We start from the raw sequence: 23,217 nt of genomic DNA on the forward strand, positions 1-23,217 counted from the left end.
CTCTCAGGAAGCAAATCTACATTAAACGCCTTCCAGGTCCAGGAGTGGTAAGTTTTGCCATTACTCGTAGCGTCCAATTGTCTCACTGTTTTGGAACTAGGGGTATTAGTGATAGCGGAGAGAATTTCAATCATTCTGCATGCTGCCAAGCAGAGAACATCAGTACATTGTACTTAAGAAAAGATGGGGGTGATGAGAAAGCAGTTGCTCGTGAAGGGAGTAAGGCCAGCAAATTGCAGTTAAGGGATAAATGAACCATGAACAACCTAGCAGATACGTAGAACCGTGGTCCAGCTGAATTTATGGTGAGATTGATAATAACCTAACCCAGTAGCTCTGTGGACCGTGGATTTTCGGTCTTACCTGCATAAAATCGGGAAATTATTGTCACGTGACATTACTTACCGATGGGGGCAACTATTTCCGGGTACATTGAATACTGCAGGAGTACGGTTACATGTTGTATTTATGGCATACTTGAGACCCCCTGAACCATGGGTTATAAGCTCCTAAACAGAATAGGCCAAGCCCGACATATTGATTTAAGCGGTTTCAGGCTAGTAGGCTACTAGAAGCATCATAGAAATGTTTTAACCGGCAATATATCACAGAGCGGGAGTTTGGCACCCATGAAGAGATGCACTTCAGCTTCCCAACCAGAAAAAACTATAGGCCTGATTTCCTAGTCAGTTATACATATCGATATAGCTCTTTGATAAGCCTTGTATCCGATTAGACTATTTGTATGAGGTGACTCAGGAATGAATTTCCGATTCTTGGATTATGTTTAGTTGCATAACAGCCTAGGATAACATAAGATAATTTGATGTGAATATTGTAATGACTGAACCTCTAGCCGCCTTTGGTTAAATATGCGGATTTCACTCAATAACGTGGAAAGAGCACTGATCTAGAATGCTGTAAACTTGATGGGATTTTTAAGGTGTGGTACCTCCGTGGGTAGGTAGCATATCAAAAATATAACTGTTTCAGTGTTGAAATAAAAAATCTTGAGGAATAGTGCTGTTCTGTTCATAGAAAGTAAGTCCGCTTAACACCTCGATTATCCCTTTGAAATGTTGTGTAATGCACTTTTTTTCGAACAAAAGTGGGGGAGGCATATTTTCTAATTTTTTTCTGTCAGAACATTTAATCCACTTCGATTAATGTTTCACTAAAAGACATTATCTGAAATAAGAAAAAATTAATCTAAAAGAACGGCAAACAGCCAACCAATGACAACACAAAAAGTAATAGAAAGGGCTGACAAAATTCACTTTCTGAAGAATCCTCCCCACATTGGGCGCCAATTTTAAATTTTGCTTAAATAGTAAATTAAAATAATTTAGGTATTTGCAAAACAAGGCTCTTTAATTACCAAATCTGCACACACATAGGCATTTTAGGGAAATGAACAAAACTATCGTTTTTCTTGAATCTTTAGTCAATTAATTTTATAATATAACACGACATGTACAATTTTTATTGTGCCACAACGTAAAATCTTATCCAGTAAGTCGCATTAGTGGACTCGCCTTCACAGAAGATACAAAGATACACACGTACGAGGTTACTCTGGCTGCGGTAGAGATAGAATGCTGTTCAGTAGTTTGCTGTGAACTGTGGTGCGGCTTTAGAGATCGAGCCCGGTCTGCAAGCACCTTAGCGCGAAACGAATTCCAATCCGATCTGATGCCGTGTCTGAAACCCTTGCTCTTGAAGTCTTGTTGGATTGAGTTGAGCTGGTGCTTCAACATAAAGAGTTGAGGCTGAGGAATCAAAGAACTGAAGCATTGAGACCCGGAGCCGAAGAATATTGTCCGTTTCTTATGGGTATTTGGTTTTTTGTTGGTTCCCCGGTTGTTCGTTCGGTGGTTGCCTCATGGTGAGGTATTTTTCTCTGTGTACCCTCCGTGCTGCACCGCACCTCTAGCCAACTACTCTGGAAGTCAGCACTCTGGATACCGACTGGTCTGTCTGTCTTTACGGTTGGTGTCTATGGAAGCGGGTAGACAAGATCAGAGATCCAAGATGCGAACAATGCGAGACTACCTAAGTCTCCTCAACTTGGTGTGCCCCCGACGGTGTTCCTCATTCTTCAATGTTTCGAAGTGGCTTTCTAGTCAGTCTTAAAGAGTTTATCGTACCTTGCGCACCTGTGTAAACGAGTTTGGCGGAACCTGAGCAACAAGGTGCTCAATTTTTTCCATCCTACTCTCACGACCGAGGGTTTTCCATCGGTCTATCTTTATTGTACTGAAAGTGAAGAAAGAGTGAAGATTCAGAGCTGTCCAAGGCGTTTGCCACTGAAAATCGTCTCATTTTCTCGTTTTGTCGTCCCGCAACGTTTTATTATTCGGTCGAGAGTTGGTAGCGTCATCTGGGTACTACCGTAAATGTGACGCAGACGCGAGCGCGCAATTCAACCCTCATTTGCGTAAAGTGTCGCTGGAAGTGCAATGTTTTCGCGTATAGCATATTGGAGTTTACTGCACAAGCAATGATAACCGTAAAGGAGTGCTAATCTTGAGGATTTTATACGGAGCTAATCTTCAGGTGCAATAGAGCAGGTTAGGTGTCAGCAATGTTACAATGTCGTCCGTAATACGATAGTGTAGTTCAATCGCGGACGTAGATAAAACAACTCGTTCCGGTTAGCTTTCTGTGCTGCCTACCACTTCCAATTGGGCTTTATGACTTTCGAGTACGGAGTTCATACGTTCGCCGGGTGTGTGTGGCTAATAAAATGAGAAAAATTTCAGTAGCCGGAGCAGGAGCCGTGTGTATGGGAAATGCATAATAAAATTGAATTTAGAGGGATTTGTCTTAAAATTCCATCGAATTTACTGCCAGTACTACCGGTAGTCAATAAGTCCTGGCATATTAGTACTCTTAGAGCATATTCGGTTGATGTGAATGAAAGTTGAATTTGTCGGATTCCTAGTGCCCGCATAACTAGATGCAAATCGATTTAATTCAACAGAAAAATTATTTTATTGAACGGATCCGGTTGTAATAAGATACAAAATATTGGAGTGTTGTAAAATTGCTACTGATCCCAGTGTGGTGCCGCCCTGAGGGTGTACATAATTCAGTAAATCAAGTTTGTTTTTGAATTCGGAGTCGACTTGCGTGTACTATTATTGTGTTGCCGTTCGAAATCAACATAAGTTGAATGTAAAATTGTTAGTATTACTTTTGATAATTGATACGTACATATGTATAAATGTAGCCGTGTGTTGCTGGATGATGAATATTGAGCACGTTCCAAACATTTCCAATTTATGAAATATTGGCCTCGAACTAGTGGATACTATAGGAGTGGACACCTATCAAATGGATACAAACCGCTTTTGTTTGAGAGGATTATATTGTTCTTCATTCTATTTTCACATTTGATAAAGGGTAAGTGTGATTAAATTATAAATATGGTATTAATTTAAGGATTGTTGGCAATAAGTATCCTATGCACTGTAGCAAATATATAGGTTGGCTTTAATATTCTGCAATTTGGTTACCAGTGCCTTTATAATTCGTCAAATTATGTTTGGTAACTAAATTTCATGCAAAAAAATCCTTCATTCTCGACTTAATACTATAATATGCTACTTCACAGCAAGATTTTCGATATTTTTTTAACGAAGCGTAAGAGCCTGACTTTAATAAAAGCATCAAACTTTGTCTATGGATATGACCAAGAAAAGAAAGGAAAGGATATGACCAAAAATATATAAGACCCAGAGGAAAGATACCATGAAAAAAACACCCCAACCCAGGATTACTTTTGGGATAATTTCAAGAGGAATTGCCTAAAATCACTTTATTATTTGGTGAACCGATGCTATAAAACAACATTTTAATAAAACTAATTCCAACATGTCGAACAGGATCAAAGTACATCATTCAATTGAGACAAAAAACTGGATTATTCGCTTCCAGCGGAGGATATTTAAGGGCCTTAGTCTCAACGAATATATTAAAACAGCTCTGCTCTTTTTATTCCTAATCTTTGCACTTTGGTTCGGGGAGGGGAGGGAAGAACGCTAGAAGGATTCTTTACAGGATTTCATTTTAGTGTTTCTCGTTTGAGCGTAGCGCATATTTGATTCGATTCTAGTTACTAAAATATTTCTGCATCCTCTGATGGGATTTATTTACACTATGACTTGCTACAGACTTTCAACTTACTAACAATAAATGAGTGACATATGATTATTATTATTCTGCTAAGGGAAAGTCGCACCACGTCCTTAAAGAACTATTGTGCCCCTTTTACTAGTTACAGTGTACCTATTAATCATAGTATCTCAATCAGGCCTACAACCGTCAGGAACTTTATTATGTTCCCTACTTCCAGATCTTTCAGCTTTGCATCTGGTATTAAGTGGTCCCAGGTGCGTCGACCTACTTTGCATAAATGCCGGACACTGTCCCAGGACGTGTATAGAGGTTTCGTCATATTGCTCACAAAACCTGCAGACAGTGTCCGTAGATATCCCTAGCTTCCCTAGGTGATAGTTCCGCCAACAGTGGCCAGTGAGAATTCTCACTATGATTCGGAGGTTCTTTTTGGTGAGGTTTAAGCAATCCTTTGTGCGTATTGGTTCGTATCCCCCAATAAGCACCCTCGACTGCTCCATCCCTGGTAGGCCCGCCCAGTATAGTTCCCACAACCGCTCCTCTTCATTTCTTAGATTCATAGCCATGAAACCGTCTCCGATTCCACAAAAGGGTTCTGGCTCGTGTAAAGGCGTCCATGCGCCCTTCTTGGCTAGTTCGTCCGCTGCTTCGGTGCCTTCCAACCCAGCATGGCCTGGAACCCAAAGTATCCAAACCTTGTTGGACGAGCCACGTGTATTCAGTCTCTCCAGGCATTCCCACAGCAGTTTAGAGTTTACCTGGTTGAACCTAAGTGCATTGATCGCTGCTTGGCTATCGGTGAGAATAGCTATGTTCTGCCCCTTGTAGTTCTTTTGCAGATTAAATGAGGCACATTTGTCTATAGCGTATATTTCCGCCTGGAATATGCTAGTGTGCCTGCCCATTGGCTCAAAGTACATTTTCCTTGGACCAATGACACCGGCACCCGCTCCCTCTGCTGTGAGGGATCCGTCAGTGTACCAAGTAATCAGTTGCTGGTTTAAGCCGTATGTCACAGCCACGCTCTCCCCGTTTGCCTTGTTACTCTAACGTGTTTCAAACTTCTTGTCGAAGTGAAACCTCTTTGTCATGTTATCCCTTAGTATCAGTAATTCGGGATACCTCCTCGAAAGGGTATCAATCTTCCTTCGATTTAGACAGCTCCCCGCCTCACTCATACTACCAGCCATCCTGAATGTTGCCCTCTTTGCCTGACATATGATACCTATATGGTCTATTTGAAAGTGAAGGTAGTAGTTAAACTCCAACCAGGATCTTCACTCCATCATTTTTAGATCCTACTTGTCTTCTAGGTTTACTCAAATGCTTCTCCAAATTTGCATAAAGAACCTTGATCGCTTCGGTGTACAAATGTAATCCCAGGGAGTAAACCAGTATTATAAATTGTTGACAACGTAATTAAAAGCAATACTAATGCAATAATAAAGGCTTTTATTTAGTCTCGCAGATAGAAATGGAAGGCAAACTCATTAGCACACAAATAGCATACTCCGCGGAAGCTAAAATCAGTCACAAATACTATAAATTTATTAAAGCCCGACTTTTAAATGGAGAACGGTCCATCGAACGAAATTCAGGATGAAGTTTTATACACAAGGAGCTTCATCTGTGAGTAGATAACCAAGATTTCGCCAGTGTATCAAATAGAAGCTCAAATTTAACACAGCTATCGTTAGTTAAGGAGAATCTTTAAACAAATTAAGGAGCCCCACCCGAAATTGGGCAGGGAAATAACAATATTCTTCCTTTAGGGCTTCCTTGCCGATTAAAAATCTCAAAAACTGGCTGTAACTCTTTGAGGTAACACAATCGAGGTGCCTATTAGGACCGATAATTAAGCTCAACATCTCAAATTGAGAGGAATCTTTCAAGAAATTAGACACTGAAGTTCACTCGAAATTGGATAGGTTAATACCTGCATTCTTTCACTAGAAGTTCCATGCCAGGAAGGAACAGCCGAATTTGATGAACTATTTTGGGTTAGCATTGTCAATAACATGGCATTTTTGGCTCAAAATGAAAAATCTCAAAAATATCTAAATGAATAAAAGCAACATTCCACTCTGTTTCTCTGTCGCTACTTTATGGGCTATAGGGCATCCACACCGTCTATTGTTATATTTTGCCAAATTTAATTTTCAACGTGATGGTGTGTGGTGGCCACTATAAGTTCCTTCGTAATGAGAAGGATGAAGGTTCCAGGTTTGGAGTTGTGTAGGCCTGACAATCCTGTACGGAAAACCGAAGTTACGAAGCCACAATGGATTGATTTTATAACGACGAACCCGGCAATGAAGATGCGATTTGCGCATTTTCTCATGAAATGTGTGCTCTCTATATAGACCGAATGCCCTGCCAGCAGTTATGTGATACCCTGTCTCAATATAAGGCAGATGAAGCAGTGCTACAAACGATGCTCTGGACATGGCCAGGTTGCCTGGAGAAGAGCCACTATACCATATATCATAGTTGCCATCCAGTAAACCATGTGCCCGGAGTAGGTTTAAGTTATCCGAAATATGAAACCTATGCATTCTCTGCCGTCTCGATGCTCATCCTGCCGAGATAAAGAGGGAAATCTGATTTTCGATAGAATGGACATATTGGAGCGATGGGTTGAGTATTCTGATGAGCAGCTCAACAACTAGAATATCGGCGAGTTACCGGCTCTGTCAACTAAAGACGACGGACAAATACTGCCACCACCGCATTTCGTCGTCTTAAAAATCATAAATCGCAGCAGTTGAGATTTCCTCTGTAGGCCAAGCAATGGAAAAATTGTCGACTTAAAAGTTGGTAAGGGTAAAACTGTACACCGCCATGAGAGAATACGGTATTCCGACGAAATTGATAAGATTAACTAGGCTGACCCTGACCACTATGGGAGGTCACATAAAACCAATAGGATCGCTCTCGAAATCATTCAACAGCAACAACGGTCCAAGAGGAGGAGTAGCCTAAATAAAATGCCTATTGTGTACCCCTTTTAAGAGGCACCATCTTCTTTAAGTCCGCCCAACTGGCCTATGGTGGCGATCTCAACATCCATATCGAGCACCAAAAACCAAAGAGGCAACAACATCAAATATCGCTGATCAAATAAGAACATTAAAAATGTAAGACTACAACTTTGAGACGTTTGATGATTTCTCCTATCTAGGGTTGAAATCATAACCGATAACAGCTAAAACGATGAAATCCGTGCACGGTTGTTGGCAACAAACAGAGCCAAGTTCAGTTTACGAAAACTGTTTCGCTAAAAACGTCTCATCAATGGGTCAAAGCTTTTACTGGGCAAGACAATGATCTTGCCAGCCTTCATGTATTCCTCGAGTTAGGTTCACAAGCCGCGTTCGAATGAAGAATCCTCTGAGGAATCTTTGGCTTCCCATATGGAGATGGACGATTCCGAAGCCTACATAACCACGAAATTTACCAATACCACGGCCGTCCAGTTTTGAATAAAATCCCGCTCAATAGGCTACGGTGGACGGGTCACTTAATCCGTATGGGTGAGCGATGGCGTACAACAGGGCGCTCGACAGCTTTTAGGGATATCGAATTGGTGGGCCTCGGTACAAAAAACCTGAGGCAGCCCTAGACAGGATGCCCGTTGTTACTTCGTTGATGATGGGGAAATCCTTGATAACAAAAAAGAATCAAACATTTTATGGTAGCATTGTGGCTTTACTGTGTACCACGCGCTAAAAAAAATTATAGCTATCGACAACGTTCGAAAAAAAATTTGACAAATTACGGAGAAAACGCTTTAATATTATAGAACCGCTTCGATAAGACTGTATTTAACAGAACGAACGAAAGAAAGATTCCATTTCTTTCCAATGTAAAATTGGTCTTTTCTCTACTGAAAGAAATGAGTTTATTATATAGGAACATCTAGATGGGGGATTCCTTTCTCTACCGTAGATCTCTCATCATCAATTGTATACTTTCACGTTAGTTGACACGAGTTTGACCCTGAGCCCAGTTTTTCCTCCCCAAGCGCCCTTGAATTGATCTTATTTAACATGATATCAGAAACGGAGGCGCTAATTTGGTGAAATTGTCACCTTATACAACAAGTGTCTCAAATTCGAAAAAAAAAAGTTTGACTATTCAATAAGTATAAACACCACTGCGTGTGGGATTTCTAAATGTATGGCACGAGCATTTGGTCATAGACTCCAAAGTTATCGCCCCCTTAAATCAGTCAAAAAACCATCAGTGGAAACTGAGTATCCATCATTAAACATTAAACTGAACTTCACAGAAGTTACCTAATTCTTGCCAGTAATGCCTCTAGCTAATTGATTTCGGACAAGCAATTTATAGATTGGTCAATTTTTTGCATGGTGGACAATAATACAATAAAATCTCCCATAAAAAGTGTGAACTTTGCCTATAGTGGCATATGGGGGTTGGCTATGAGTCACTACGTTTTGCCCCCAAAACACTATTTAAAGTCATTCTTCCTAGGCCGAGGATAGAAGTGGATAACACTCTTCACAAGATGAATTTGGTAAACTGCAAATCATATTAAAAATCGCATGGGATTTAAATGTCGACTGGATAAATCCTTTTCAGTTCCACCACTTCAAAAGGCAAGTGAAATAGATAGAGTTAACTCTCAGAACATTCGCCCCGGCAGTGCTCAATTCCCCGTAGGCTCGCACCCTTCCTCCATTAATTGGTGTTATGTAGCGATTCGCTCATCAGCCATTCTAGGATGGTGGATTCCATTGCAATGACACATAGTTGCCGCCATTTTTCATGTGTAATCCATCCATTACCGCTTCCATCCTCTCACCAATATGTCTACGGATATCTGGCTTCTACGGTGTCGAATCTTTAATTCAATATTGTTTTAGGCTAAAGTGCTCTGAAGCCGAGACGCAAATATGAGTTATTTTAAATCTGGAGCTTTGGAGTAACAGTGGTAGTCACTTTTTATGTGCTATTTCTATAATATATTATGACGCAAGGTGAATATTGATGTTGATGTTTGTTTTGAAGTGGCTGCATTTTCATTTTTTTAACAAAACCACAAAAACTACAAAACCACACTCTTAATACGTGGGCTAACAATAAGTTCCGTACGTCGATCGATTCGTATATCTAGAATGCGCTGATCGGTTTGTATAGAAACGATCACTACGCAGCATACGAAGGCCCACTAGAGAGAACCTACTAGAGAAAACCTTAACTCATTGATGTTGATTTTCAGTCCGATACTGCCTATTGAACATTTCACCTTAAAAATCTTCCCAGGTTTTACTTTGATCATCATATGTCACTCCGATGGCAGCCCTTTCAAATACACTCTCTGCAGGAGCGGTCGAAAGAATTTTCGAAATCGGTAAAAAGCAGTTTTTCTAAAGAGCTTATGATTCAGTCCCAGTGAATTCCACAAGAAATGTCAATCAGAGCGGTTCATCGCTCAACAACGATCTCTGGGATAACACAGTGTTTTCGAAAAATGGTACAAGGATCTTTGAAAAGACGAGTGTTTCAAAACACTGCCTAGTATGGGGAGACTACAAAATTAAAGCTCTAGCTAAAGACATATTACAAGCCCCTAGAGCAATATCGGAGTTTGTTCAAATGCCTAAAAACCTCCACAAAATATTCGACCTTCTTTGAAAATTCATATTATCTATTACGCAACCTTTTGTTTTTTTTCCTACGATTTTGGTACTCCTGGATCTTTAGAGGTTCTGTTTAAGCTCTCTCTGCACTGATATTTCATTTTATACTAAGCTTATTTTGGTTTTTGAATTGAGAAAGTCATGAGCCTGCTGTCTACTTGATGGTGGAGCAAACCATTTGCTCTGGACGAAATCGCAACTCGTCTAGTTCAGCTTAGTTTGTAAATCCGGGCGTGTTACTACATGTGTATACGACTTCGCTACTTATTTGCAAATGCAAGACAATTGTAGGGTTTGGCCTTGAATAAGCCCTAAATTTTACCTGAATGAGGTGCCCATTCGGTACTCACAATGCGATTAAGGTAAACTATACTATATTCTGTTTAGGGATTGAGGAGTCCTAAGTCCGCAACCATTTGATGTCGGACCGTACCAAATGAGGAGCAATCTCCCTTTTTCTTTGGCCCATGGACCCCCCCGTTTAAGGTTTAGGAACCCAACTCCGATAAATATTAGGCGAAGTCGGTCTTCCGGTTTCTTACCAGGGCAGAAGCAAATCGTCAGACGCTGTAAAGGAGCATTTAACATCTGGGAGCCGCTTCGGTCACGCTGCTCCCATGTGAAGCAGTGTCTGAAGATTTGCCTCTGCCCTGGTAAGAAACTGTAAAGCCGTCTTCGCCTGAACTATACTAGTCAGATGAAAGTAGTGCCCATATGTACCGAATAATACGATCAGTCGATTAAACCTCTTAAGCATTGATTTTTCGTTCATAAATTCGATATGATATTCAAAAGAAATTTAGTTACCAAGATTTTAGATAATTGACTTCCTTTAGGCCTGGCTAATTTCACAATTATTCGATCAACTCTTATTTACTTTTCTTGGCATGTTTCAGCGACAATCATTATGATAGGGCTTGTGATCAGCTCAAGCGACTCGTATTACCTCATGTCAATTGGGTACTGCATAAGAATTCACGCTGGAGTGCACTGATTTTTCATCCTCACTTGGCAGATTTTCGGATTTATGAGATCAATAACCGCTTAAAGTGCCTTCTTCTAGTGACACTGATATGTATGCTGTTCACTTAATAATCACGCTTTTGTCCAAAGAAACCGTAAGTTTATAGGTAGTTTTTTGTATAGTCCGCACTTGCACATAGTGCGTGGTACGCTCTAATTCTTCTTAGAGTGCAGAAGCTTTCCAATTCAAAAATTTTATTTTCAATATTTGGAAATGTTCCCACTTTGGAAATCCGGGTGAAAATCATGCAGACTTCGGTTTGAAGTCCCAATGTAGATCTAATTTTGGTTAAGTTTCTGCTCCACCTGCTCGAAAAGTTACCGGGTTGGGATGAATAACTCTCTTTCTGCGAACCTTGTTGCGACGGTGATTGATAATGCAACAAAACTCAAGTTTGATTTATATATATTAGTTTGGAATACATATTTCATTCCACAACAACACTCAAAAAGGTAATTTTAACAGAATTATTGTAATTGAGGTTACGTGATTCAATACATGAGCTAAAGTTTTGTTTGTCCTGTAATAATTTCACTATTGTTTTCGGAGATAATATATTTTGGGAATCAGTTGTATCCTTTTGAAGAAAAAAAAAACCCTTTTACTCATTCTTGAATTTTGAAAATAACCTGTCGAAACCTATTCTGTAAGTCAATTGTGCTAAAAAATAGGCATGCTAGAAGTATCACCTTAGCAGATAATGTGAATCCTCTCACTCAATGATATTACATTGCCCTAACCGTACATATGATACTACAACACCAACATCACATATTACACTCAGCAGCCGATATCACTATAGTAAAAAATTTAATTCATTCATTATACTATAGTCATTTATACTATAGTCAGATATGTTCATATGCAAAGGACAGGCAATCACGATTTTTGCAAATGAACATTATTTATCACTTACATATAACTGTGTATATGGATTTTTTATTTTTTTGTTCAGCATTGCGAAGAATCCCTATAGTTGAACGTTACCACACACAAAAATGAAAGCATTTCCCTAGACAATAGAAAGCGAAAAGAGGAAGGATCTCAATAAGAAAAGATTCGTACGCAGTAGTCGGCATCGGCGCTCGGTACCGCCATCGCCAATTGTACCAGGAAGAAAGGTGCAATATATCAAACAATGCAGTATTACTCGATGATGTTTAATGATGTCTTATAATGTGATATCACATCGCCATAGACATTTCAAAACATTACTTGTGGTAATGGCAATATCATCATCACTTTTCTACTTGGTGGTGATGCGATGATGTTAAGTGATGATGATTGGTAAGTTAAGGATTGCCCTCGGAGTTGGCAATATCACATTTATGATATTACGATACATACATCACTATCTCTATTGAAAAATATATCGCATCTCCCTGCAGTCGAACCAGTTCTCGCGAATTTCTAGACAATAACTGATATGCGAATCTCTGCTTCTATAGGTTCTGAATATCACGACTGTGCCAGCCTATTTATCACCCTGACATCACATTTGACTTATTATTTTATCCGTACATATGTCATTATCGAAACAATATGGAAATAAAGAGGCATTTCTACCTGATGTCAGTGTTGAGCAATTGCATTCTTGGGTTTACATAGAACATATATTTTTTAGCTGCACGTCCGGTAACGTTGAACTCAGGGCGGCTATTACAGATATTACGCTAATTATATAGAAAATTCTATATTTTTTCACTTCTAATGATATTTTCTCACTTTTATTTGAGGTTTTGTGAACCGAAGCCTATTAGAGCGGGTACCACTTTGCTTCTCATTATATCCAGAATCATTTACCTTGAAAAGGTTATAAGATGTCATCCAAGTTTCTTTAGCAATTTCTATTCGCTAAGTTTAGTCTTAGCATTATTTTTTCATTGCGAACCTAAAAAAATCAAATCTTTTGCTATACAGACTACTACCTTCGTGGCTTCATACCATAGATGAATTCTCACTGGCGGCAAAAGATTTCGCACATAAATTTTTCTTAGTTTTTTTACTTATCTTATATAGATAACCGATTTTAAAATTATAAGTTACCGCCTTACATGTACTTCCCACTGTTTCTACAGTCTCACACATTCTTCCATTTTGCGCTACTTATTTGTCTCCCTGTGTACGTTTGCCCGCTCGAATTGGAATAAGAGTGAGGCAGTGAGTGAAAGACTGAGGAAAGCCCCAAATATACACAACTTTTAATTTATTTTAGTCCTTATTGGCGCAAAATAAACGCATAGATTGCCTGGTATATCTTGGATAATTAGATTTATAATATTAAATGCAAAGATTCACTTTAGATTTATGGATTAGGGGTTCAGCAAGGAAAATGTGAAAAGGTTCAATGTAATGAAGTTGAATAGAAGTAAACGACCCAAAAGGGGAGAATATGCTTGTTATCTAAGCTGCATTCAATGCACAACATTCACCTATTTGCTGGCGCTGGCGAATCTTGGCTCATTCGTAACCATCTTACCTTTTCTCTTTTCGTAATATTAGCCGTCGTTATACCTTTATCTGCTTCAACATTTGGAATCATATTGTTCCTATGTTCATTTTTACTATAAAGAGACGTATCAATCAATCGCAACCTCAGTTTGATAGATGATATACCCAAACTTCATTATATTTGAGGTCATCAGCCGTCTACACGGGAAAGATAGTTTTTAGGCTTGTCTGTTACTTGGATGATTTCATACCATTTAATTGATCAAAAGCTAGCATCCAACCATATTATATACACGTACATAGGAACCTAAAAATTACCTAGATGGAAAAGATTCGATTAGCAACCATTAGGAGGGGGTCAATATACGTCTAGATAAATAATTTGCATCTTATCTCTTAATTGTCTACTTGTGAGCTAGCTACTTTAAATGAAACTAGAAAACAACTCTTATCATGGTTTTTTGAATAAATTATTCGGAGATCAAATTTTGGAGATGATATCGTGAGTTCAAAAATGCAAATTATTAAAGATCAACTAATCGGTCTTAATAAGTTTATAATTTTTCTACACTATTTGTATGGTTCTTTTGTTTTTATTTAATTTTCATAAATTAATTACCATTTATTAACGCACGTGGTTTAAGCGTTGGTATCTTCTACCTTTTAGACAAATTAAGAACTAATCTGGAATAGATAAAGTATAAGTGCAACCGATTTTCTTATACTAAATGGATTCCAAACCAATAATATAATCAAATATGCAGATAAATTGATTTAAATTAGGATTACGTTGACTTAAAATTGATAATTTATGGAGAAAATGTTTTACCAAGACTTATCGTTCAGCATTTATCATCTTATAATCATATGCTGGAATCAGGTATTTTTTTCCAAACAGGATTTTTTAATTGACTGTTAATATCGTACTCTCAAACCATTTCCTTTTTTCATTAATTACTAAGGTATCTGCGTTTACAATCCACATCAAAATCGCATCTTATCTATGCCTCTTTATCTAAATATCTTAGACGAAACTTGATAGTCAAGTTTTTTTTCGGATTTTCTTTTTTTTCATTCGGAAAGAGCAAGTATAAATTGACTTGGATCGTGAGTCTCGGAATAATCGTTGGATACCTTTTTACTCTTTTTTTGTTCTTCGGCGTTACTGGTCACTCCGATATATTAACAGAAGTGGATATTTTTATGTTAAAAAAACATGTAAAGAAATTAAAGTCAGAAACAAGCAAACATCGCTGTTAATAACTGGAAAGTAAATGAAAAAAAAAAAAGATCATCAATTATTTAAAAGTTTTGTCCGATTACCGAGCTTAATTTGAAATGACATTTTTGGGACAGTCGGAAGGATTAAAGAGAGTTTCAACAACAGGTTGTTGCAATTTCAAACCTAGCGTATATTCAAATAGGCAGTTATTTTTATTGACCAAAAATATTACATTGGAAACTTGTACCAAAATCTCAAGTTGGATGTTTTTGTCAATAATACATAGTTGAGCTCAAAATGATAATGCCAAATGTGAGAAAGCAGACATTTTTCACTTGGATTGTTATTTTCTCCGTAATTTAGCAGCATTTAATTTTTTACTTGGAGAACAGTTAAAGAAAACCATTATTAACTCAGTGGTCGAGGTTTACAAATTGTTTGAAATTGGCTTGTCCTTTGCCTATTTTCCCAAGTTAACGCTTCTGTTATTTGAAAGAAATCGGTAGATTTGATTGTAACTGAACTCAAGATTTTTGGATCTAAAATTTAGTCAAGATTGGATAGAATATGGAACAAGAAACTATGTATCTAGAAGCATATTATACATATTGTAGAGACTCTAAGAATTTGAAAGTTTAAACCTGAAACCAGAAACGAATAAGACCAAATAAGATCTCGCTCGCCCATCGTCCACATATCAGGTACTATACCATATAATTAGACACTCAAATATATAAAGGGGAATCAAATATGAGCTTTTAACTTCATCATTATCGGTGTCCAATCTAGACCTACGCCTTCGCTTCAACTGAGGTAGGTTCTGCCTAGTATTCTTTTTCTGTCATATGTGTTACTCCAGTAGACCTTCTCAGCTGGTTCACCCCCCAAAACTTAATAGAAACTGAAATTATTCCGTTTTTTCACAAATATGTCCTAATTTTAAAACTCCACCCAGACAAGGTTTCCCCAATTGCGTCTCTATTTAAACAGAGTTTGGCAAATCTTTCTTGAAGTTTTAATCCTCGATATTGAGAGAATATCCGATAGCTCTCTAGAGAGTAAAGACAGATGTAGTATTTCGTGAAGAGAAATCCCGATTCATCTTTCTAACGTAGCATTTCTAGTTGATGATGCTACGTTGAAGACGAAAATCGATATGTTTCATACATTTAGAGCAATTTAACAATTTTTGTCCTCCTGTCATTTTGCAACCATTTTTGTCCTCCTATGAACAGGCATAGTGCGCTTAGATGGGTTATGTTCCCCCATATTGCAATTTATTTCGTTATTCTGCGGTCTCTATGACCTACCAAATTTCTAAGGAGATAATTCGTTAGGTGTATCTGGTACCTTTCTTCAGAGTTTGCTAATCCCCAGGTGGTATGTTTCCACCTGGAGAGCGCCGGGTAGTCTAATAACTGGTTTGACCTCTTCAAAGTCAGCATATTGAATCTTGGTTAAAGATTGCCATCGTTGTTTTCATAGAGGATGGTGACAGTTGTTAGACCTGCAAATGCTTTAATTTTAAGTTTACTTAGTTTCAGGTGGGGGGAGGGGTTAACTGCTTGCACTACTAATTGGTCATCATAGCTGTGGCTTTCTGAGTGCAAGTCAGGTTGCGGTCCAACAAACGATGTTTCGGATCACTTTATTGAAAGTTCATCCACACTCTCTTTGCATAAACGGTTTTTGGCCCCGATTCCACGTTATCTTCATTTTGCTTGTATTAAAATACCAGTTTAGATCTCAATCAGATCGGTGATGCGACGACCTTCAATACCTCGGGTTTATTCCATGTATTCCCACCCTAGTCTCGCCTTCTTTCCTAAATCTATTTGTGTACTTCAATATGTGGTTCCACAGATTATCATTCCAATAATTATAATGAGCTCGGCTTGGGAAATACTACCTGAGTGGTCGCCCCCAGAACATTTTTATATTTCAGATCTCTTCACTATTTCCTCTCTTTAAGACCCAGTGTAGGGTCGTAGATAACACTTAATTTACACATTATTTATTGTTCATCACTCGACTTCCTTCAACACTTGCTCCAACGACTTTTGGGTAAACATCTTAGTCCACCCAATTTCGATACGCCTAGAGGACTTATCTTCATAATATTCCGGTTTGTATTCGACTCACCCCTTTTCCTATCAAAAATTTGGTACATATGGGTGAATTCAAATCTGAGCTGAGTATACTGTTTCCATAGGTGTAACTATTCATCATCATCAACGGTGCACCAACACTTATCCGGTCTAGGTCTGCCTTAGTAAGGAACTCCAGACTCCACCAATTTCATATCCTTAAAAGCTGTCTGGCGTCCAGACCTACGCCATCGCTCCATTTCAGGCAGGGTCTGCTTCGTGTTCTTTTTCTACCATTAATAGATAATAACTGTTACATTGGGCTAATTAAACATCCACCTAGCTGTGGCGCATATCGCTGTACTCCCGCCAGAGAATCGCAAGATTTTTTTGGAACCTTTTGTAGCTGTTTAATACGACCTTGTTACTATTCAATCGAATTGTCAGTTGAGTTAGTTACTTTTGATAATATGGAAGGGCAAGTTTCTATTTGATTTCTTGAAAACTATTTCTCCGCTCTGGACAGGACAGACTCAGAAGAATCTGTCAGATTTTAAAAACTTGGGACTTGTAACATTTCTTACCAATTTATTGCAATACTAGCTTAGTAAGAGGAGACACTTTAGTCAGTCAAGGTCTACCAATTCCCACTTTAGCTAAAATCTAAAAATTGAATCCTAGTATGCACTTCACACAGACTGGGCTGGCTGACTTTTTACCAGCTGATTTTTTTGGACTGGCGATCAACACTAGAACCTGCCGTGGAGGACTGGTGCATATCCGTTGTTTACTGGTTTTTAAGACATTGAAAAAAGGAGTAGGCGGCTTGCGTAGCCCTTTACGTGCCCCCAAGAGTGTGGTCTCATGAATCGCAGATTTAAAGATAAAAGTAAAGTCTAAGGACCGACTTATTCCCTCATCGACAATATGGTTGAAAAATAGAAGGCTTGCCAATTCATCCAGCGCAGAGGCAAGTTATCGATTTTGCTTAAACTCTGTTGGGAGTGCGTAATCGAAGCGGTTACTAGGTGTCATTCACTCCTTTTATGTGAATTCCCAATTATGACGTGGATGGGAATTATATTAAACTAAAAAAATCGTCTAGCTAGTTCTGGCTTAAACCGGCCGAAGTAAAACTACGTAAATTTTTGCTTTGGAGGTGAGTAATTCCTGAGCATCACCAGAAGGTAGACCGGGCCAATTGGGAGGAAGCTTTCTCCTACCGATTTTAAAAAACAGGCGCCCTGAACGAAACTGTAGGTCGTCTATTTTTTTTTAGTATCAGCTCAGAACGTGTGGTCTGTAAACCAAAAATTGTGGGAGAAAATTTCTCCCTAATTGGTTTGGTCCGCTATCAAGAGACGCACTTAGGACTCCCTCAAAATTCGTTTGCATTGGGTGAAAAATAGATACCATTTTCAGATAAATATTTAATGACGCCTTTCGCACAAGAGCCGTTTAGTAGCCCTCCTGAACAAATAACTGAAGTTCTTGATTAGGGTAAATCACTCGTCAATCTTCTCAGAAAACCCTCTGAGCGCACCTTTCCACTTCATCTTCTTCAGGCTTTGTCCCGTTCAAAAGCGGGATTTCCTCGACCGGAACGATCGCGCCATTTTCTTCGGTCGTTGACCTGATCGAGATGGAATCGAGCGGCTACCGTATTATACCATCGTGGTATCGGCCGGTCTTTTGGTTGTTTTCCATCAACAATCAGGCCAATTATCGCAACTCACATTTTTTCAGTACCTGTTAGATAGCATTTTCAACAGTTTTCGAATTCATAAAAACTCACAAAAAATTGGGTTTTTGCGTTAGAGTCACTGTTGCTTGGTTGATACTGCATCTAGTTCTAGTCATCTAAATATGCCTTCTAATCAGCTCATTTTGCATTGTAAAGAGAATGTAACTGCGACCCGGTTCACAATACGAAACGGATGGTAAAGTAACCGCATTTCTAGATTTTACAGTAAATAATTTGGCAATTAATTCAATTTGACAATTTATCCCATTGACAAGGGTAAAGAAATGGACTTTTGACAATCACGAAGGAAGAGCTAACCCAAAAATTGAAAAACGAAGAAAGTTGATCATGTAAGTCAACCAGTATATTTATGTATACATGAATGCAGGTCCACCGAAATATCTCTTAGACAATTCAATACTTCACTCACCCATCATCATGTACAAAGGGAAGTTTTAACGTGTTTGAATACCATAGCGTATGGGTTCGCATCAGAGTGAAATAGAATGCAGAAGTGTGGGCTAATCTCTGAAAAGTTACAAACTGCACTAAAAGTTAAATCGTAAATAAAAAAAATAATGGTTCGATGGCAAGCATTGAGCCAGAAAATTGAAAGCCCATGATTTTTCACTAAATTCATTAGGGTTTTTATGTTGTCTTCGGTCATTTTCTGTTATGGTCTTTAAAAACGTACTCACTTCTTACAGCCATCCAGTGCGAAGCCATGGTCTTTGTCGTAATCGCCGTGATCGGATCATGACTGAAAATGGTGATGCTTCTATTGGGTGACATTTTTATCATTCCGTCGACTTCGAAGTTCCATCTTACCAAATAAAATATTCTACTTCGTTCAAATCGTACCAATTAAACGGACCTCATAAGTTCCATGTGGTAGTTTTGCTTGATAAACACTCGCACTCATATATAATATAATTTGAAACTAGTAGTGCCTTCGCTAGTTAAATTGCCCACCAGTCAGTTCAGAAAAGTATATATGGACTGGCTCCTTGGATTGTACCAAATTTTTTCTCCAAATAGGAAATTTTAAAATGCACGCTTTCATTCATAAACTGCATAAAGATTCCAAATGGCAATTCTCTTTCCGTTCGACCAAAAATAAGCGGAAAAATATAGCACAGAGCCCGGGCGCCGAATCCTCGCATGAAATCCTTCAGACTGCGTTAAAGTGATAGTGAACTTCCATCGGATACCGGAGGATCGCCATGTAAAAAATGTCGGAGGCTGGCTAGATTGCAATCGTGTGAAGGCCGGAGGATGCGATCCTCCAGTACACGTATGCAGACATCCGCTGCATTTGAATAACATTCGTCCTCTTTGAAGCTATGAGAGATTGGAATGAGTTACGAAGAGTTTTCAAACAGGAGGATGAAAATGACCTCGCTTTAGGTAGATGATCCGCAGAAAAAATGACACCATCTTAAACGCTATCCGTTTAAGATTTGTCACGGTTGATTGCAAGAATAACCTCGCAGTTTTGATTATCTTTTCTTGCGTGTAAACTCTGCAAGGAAGATTTACCCTGAAAGTTTTACGCTGTGAGAATACAGCGAAGTAAAACAGTCTGGTGTGGTCAATTGATCTTTCGTTTTACACATTTTGAACTTAGAACGAAAACAATTAATCATACTAATTTATTTCGCGGTCGTCGATAACTTACCCAACTTTTTTGTATTTCCGTCGATAAGTCATTGGTAACCGAATATTTGAACTCACTTGAATATTAAGTTATTTGGGCTGAATAAATGCACATGCAAACCGATGTTCCCAGCATCACACGACAAAGGGTCATGTGCACAAGTTTGACATGCGATAATAGCAATTATGTCCCTAGGCTTCTTGTCCTTCCATTCGGTTCTCTAAGTCTGCAACCTAAAAGCGTCTGCAGAAACTGTAATTCGACCATCGATTCTCCGTCACTTTCAATCTTCAACCCGGAGACGCGTTTTCTAACAGTTTCTGTATATCTGCCGTAAGGAACAAACAAGTTTCGTCAACCCTTCTTAACCTTCTCACATACCAGCTGAGAGCCCTAATCTCGCACCACATTCACCCTGTATTAACATCATGTCAAATCCTTCCATGTTGCCGATGGGGAACTGATCCTCGCGCACCTTGAATACAATAGTGTCTATATTGCATTCTTGTGGATGAAAATTTGCGCGAGTTGGGGTTCGATCCCCAGCAATAAATTTCTCTTTCAGTACGAAGCCACAGCACATCATGCCTTCTATACTAATTTTCTTCTGACAGAGAAACATAAAATGGCGGGTCCTTTGGAATGCTCTCTAACAAGATCAGGAATCATTTGATCCACATTTCGGTGTTTTTCGCAAGAGTATATCTCGGCTTCAACACCTCTTACGACGGGTAGAGGCACTCCGAAGAGGGTTACAATCAAGCTTGATTCAGGTTTTGATCAAATTGTCCAGCCATTCTGTGCAAAAATCACAGGGATTAATAAAATAGTTTGAAATAATAATAACTTGGTATCAGGACAACAGAATGCTGCTTCTATTTCATGATGACACCTATCGGAGCTCGATGGCGAAGCTTCCACCTTCCTTCAGTCTGGAAGGAAGGTTTCAACAAAGGTAGAGGTTTTCCATCACCTGAAATGTTGATTTTGTCGTCAAATTACGCATGGGTACCAGAACTGCCTCCGACGTAATATCTTTTGCTACAAGTGTGGTTCTCCCTATTTCAGCAAGTCACAATACAGCGGTATACTGAATCAAAAATGCCACGACACCCAATTTCCTTCCACCATCTCTTCCGGTGCGGCTATTGATCCGCTCCGTCTTTCTGGATCCGATCTTCACAAGTTCGAACTTAATATCGAAAATACTTTTGAATAACCGCCATTGTCCCCAGAGTATATTCTGTGATTTTAAAAAAGTTCTGAAGCATTTTCCACGTCAAAGCAATGGAACTTAGTGACGAAGCAATGGTTATTCAACTAGATTCATATCTTACCATAAATCACTCTTGGCGTACGACCAGGCTGTGAGCATCTTCTACGCAGTCTTAAATTTCATGGATAACGTCTTTGATATAATCTGTAATCCAATATTCCAAGTTTTTAGACTGCGAATCACAGTTTGTTTCTATATTTAGCGTTTAGCTCGGAGGTCAAAGCCCTCCATTTCTTTGATTTGACGTTTCTGCCGATGAATCTGAACTCAGCTGATATAAATGCTCGAATCATATAGGAGGCAATGACATGAACCAAAATCTGGAGACCTTAAAGCCGTTTTCTTATAGCCTTAAGCGTTCTACAGGGACGCATCTTTGGTTTCTCTGCCAGTGAAAGTGGATGCAAATGCTGTCATAAGTTTTTGCATAACTTTCATATTTCTGGATACTATGTGATATCCTAGGCAGCTTTGGGCACCGGCACCCATTTGATGAACTCTTTTCCGCGGCCTGGAGGATCAACCATAGCACGCATGACTTTCGAAATAATCAAGCCCATACAACCAGACCTTTGTTTGGGTATAAATGGGTCCTTATACAATAAATGGATATGCATGCCTGGTATACCAGTTGAGTTTTCGGTTAGGTGTAGTTGCTATTTAATCTTGGTAACCTTCGACTGGTTGGCAACTTCTCTTGCCCCTCAACACTTTATTTTGATCTACACATAACCTTTTATATCCAAGTGAGGTTGTTTACTTCATGGTATTAATGTTAATAATGCACGTTCTGGGTTTCATCTTTTCGAACTACGACGAAAGTGGTTTATTCAGTCGAAATAATCTCAGAGGATAGTATGATATCAATCCGTTGAGCAAGTCTAACAGGGAATCCCCAACTGCTGATTTATAAACACGTTATCACACTCTAGTAAGGGACAATAAAGTCTCTGTCTGCGTACATGTCAGCTTCGACGTTTCACTGCTATCTCTTCCAAACCCGCAAACTCTATGCCTATCTTTATCTGCAAAACAATAAAATTTAACAAACATTTAATTATTCAGGTTAAATTCATGGTGTCAAGACGATGTCCAACCGAATTTTACTCATATTCAACTGAAGCCAGTTGGAATTCTGTTTTAAATAACATGAACGGTAGCGACAATGATAAGCTTTTAACGTTGATACTTTCAATGTGAAAATGTCACGACAGACAAAACTAGATGAAAATGGAATGAAATGAATTGTGCAGTAATAAAGTAGCGAAGTATGTGACTTAGTCAAGTTATAAAATTAATTTTTATTGTCGTTTCTACTTTGTTAGAAGTTTTTTGCACAGCAATAAAAACGAATATTTCGAACAACAGAGCGTGGTAACCGGAATTTGTTTATGAGCTTTCTACAGTGTGAGATACCTAGAGTTTTTATTGGCTCAGTTTATTTTCCATCCCAGAAACCCCGATTTCTGATTATATTTTGAGTTTCTGTGGATGCCCTGATATAAAGCAATTCACAGCTTCCCTAAATGACGGAGCTCATTCAAATAGTAGGCATAAAATTTTAAATTTTGTAAGATATCCAGATAAGATGTCCGTTGAAGCTACCTGCGTGCATTCGTAACCATAATAAAATGTAAATGTACTATTATTCAGCTAGTATCTATTGCAAGCGTCTACACTACCGTCCAGAAGTTATCAGCGCTTCTGTTTTGATTTAAAGATTGTACTTTATTGGTTTTCATTTAATTTTCTGTTTAATGCTCCTGCTCCTCCTTGTCGGTAAAGATAATCTTTTCGACAACTTACTTTCGAAATGTGCTTACTTCCGGCAAAGGTCACTCAAATATAATCAACTAATTCATCAATATAGGATAGAAATATGCGAAAAATTACAGTAGTATCCTGGAAAACATGAGAATTCTTCAGGGAGCACGTGAGAGTCAAAGATAC

At 38.7% G+C, this 23,217-nt stretch overlaps 1 protein-coding gene across 1 annotated transcript in view; it reads left to right on the forward strand.

Annotated features, from left to right (window-relative positions):
• Positions 1 to 1,591: 1,591 nt before the first annotated feature.
• The window catches only part of LOC119661585 (protein bowel), a 138,116-nt gene continuing 116,490 nt past the window's right edge, over positions 1,592 to 23,217 (forward strand). Inside the window, exon 1 of the mRNA XM_038070987.1 lies at positions 1,592 to 3,405. The gene's annotated coding sequence lies outside the window, so the exon portion shown is untranslated. The remainder of the gene's footprint in view (positions 3,406 to 23,217) is intronic.

This window comes from Hermetia illucens, chromosome 1 (assembly GCF_905115235.1).
Source record: "Hermetia illucens chromosome 1, iHerIll2.2.curated.20191125, whole genome shotgun sequence".
Lineage (NCBI taxonomy): Eukaryota > Metazoa > Arthropoda > Insecta > Diptera > Stratiomyidae > Hermetia > Hermetia illucens.